The following is a 2,484-nucleotide window of genomic DNA, read 5'->3' on the forward strand; positions in this document are numbered from 1 at the left end:
GCTATAGAGAAGCTGGCTACCAAAAAATCGCCTGGGCCAGATGGGTTGACAGCTGAATTCTACAAGTGTTTTAAGTCCATTCTGGCTCCCTTTTTAGCGGAGGTTTATAACAGCTGTCTAGAAGAGGGTTCGCTCCCTCCCTCCATGAGGCAATCCGCTGTGATTCTCCTGTCAAAAGGTAAAGACCCCTCAATGATTGAGAACTGGCGCCCCATCAGTCTTCTCAATGTTGATAGAAAGATCTTGGCGAAGATTCTTTTTTGGCGCTTGTCGTCAGTGGCAGGCGATTTGTTGTCCAGTCATCAGCACTGCTCGGTCCAAGGTAGAAGTACCTTTTCAGCGGTTTTAGCTGTCCGGGAGGCTTTGGAGCGATGCAGGGCTGCTGGATGGAGAAAGTACTTGCTGGCATTGGATCAGGCGAAGGCTTTTGATAGAGTCAATCACGAGTACCTGTATTTGCTACTTGGTAGATACGGCCTGCAGGGGAGGTTTATAGATTGGCTGAAGGCATTATATAGAGGGGCTGAGAGCTTCCCACTGGTTAATGGTTGGGTTGGACGGCCTTTTGAGGTTGGCTCTGGTGTGCGCCAGGGATGTCCTCTGAGCCCCCTGTTATATGTATTCGCAATCGACCCCTTTATAAGAAGGCTAGAGTGTGGATCTTTGTGCAGGGTGCCTTTGGGCATTGCTGGTGTGCCACCTTTGAAGGTCGTGGCCTATGCCGATGATGTGTCTGTTATTGTCTCTGGAATGGAGGAGGCGCAGGAGGTGGTCTCTATGATAGAGCAGTACACGGAGGCTTCTGGTTCTAAAGTCAACCATGAAAAGAGTGAAGTTTTCTGGATGGGTGAGGAAGGTGAAAGCTTCGAACTTCCGGATGCCTTCCCAGAGCCCCAGCAGGAAATTAAAGTGTTGGGCATCAAATTTGGTCCTGGTGACTATGGTCATCGAAATTGGGAAAGCAGGTTGGTGTGTGCCAATGCCAAAGTAGCAAGCTGGAAGAAATGGAAGCTTTCATTGAGGGAGAGGGTTGACTTGATCAAAACGTACCTGGTCCCAATTTTTTTATATGTCAGCTTCGTTTGTATCTTGCCAGTATCTCTCTATGCAAGGGTGTACAGCTGCTTTTTCCAACTGTTATGGGGAAGTAGGCTGAACCTGATCAAACGCAATGTAACTTGTCTAGGCGGGAGGGTGGCCTAGGAATGGTCAACCCAATAGTTTTCTTTTCTCTGCTGTTTTTAAAGTACAATCTTGGTAACATGCTAGCAGAGAACCCGCCGGGATGGGTTTGTATTTTTCAATCTTGTTTTAGGCCTTTTCTGCGATCCTGGGAAGATGGCGGGCCAGTGAAAAGTCTGAGAGTCCGACATGGCAAGCTCCCGGCTTATGTTGCCCCGTGTCTGAAAATACTTCGGCAGTGGCAGGTGACAGTGGAGGATATCAAGTCCCTCCCCAGGAAGCTTCTGGAGAAGAGGATTTTGGGCTCTGCTTTCAGTGTGTCACTGGCCTTAAGGGATTGCCCAGGCTCTGTAATGAGGGAGGGGTTGCGTTTAATCAATTTAGAAAGAATCCCCTTGAAGTTTAGGGATCAAGCCTGGCTCGCCTTCCATGGAAGGCTCTATGTGAGAGGGAACTTGAAGCATCGCCCTGTGGATGATCGGGATTGTCCTAGAGCGGAGTGTGTTGGTAAAGTGGAGTCTATGGACCACTTTTTGCTCGTGTCCCTTTAACATAGAGGTGTATAAAAGGGTGGGGAGGGCTCTAGGCATCCCCTTTTTCTATCGCATGAGTTATGCGGAGTGGGTGTATGGGGCATTCCCGACTCACTGGGATTTTGATTTGGATACACTGTTTTTAGTTAGTATAGTTGTCCGTTACTTCACATGGAATGCACGGTGCCAGATTACCCTGCGGAAGAAAGTCCTCTCTGTTGAGGTGGTGGTGCACGATATTCTGGGTGAGGTTGGGAAAATTCGGGGTCTTGAGAAGGGCAGGGAGCCTCGGGCAGTCTGGATGAGGGCGTGGAGGAATATCAGACCTGCCTTTGGTGAACTGCCCATCTCTGGGTGAGGAGCTCTTTTCTTTTTCTGTTTCTTTCACTCCCTTAGCTTTTGTTGGTTAGTATCTTCTTTTTGAAGAAGGGCTGCATGCATAATAGGTGCGGGATTGTTTCTTAACCTCACAAGTTTGATGTCTGGTGTAATGGTGTGAGTCGTAATAGGATTTATGTTATTGCTGTAAAGTATTTATTTATTTTTTGCTATATTTATTTTAATTTATGTAAATATGTATATATTTATGTATATTTATATATTGTGATTTTATGCTTAATGATTGCAAGACTTTTAATAAAGAAAAATTGGGAAGAATGTTCCTTACATTGGTGATCAGTGGGAAGAATGTTCCTTACATTGGTGATCAGTGGGAAGAATGTTCCTTACATTGGTGATCAGTGAGAAGAATGTTCCTTACATTGGTGAT

The sequence above is a fragment of the Lithobates pipiens genome, unplaced genomic scaffold (assembly GCF_037356315.1).
Source record: "Lithobates pipiens isolate NorthernLeopardFrog02 unplaced genomic scaffold, aLitPip1_a1.2 Scaffold_63, whole genome shotgun sequence".
NCBI lineage: Eukaryota > Metazoa > Chordata > Amphibia > Anura > Ranidae > Lithobates > Lithobates pipiens.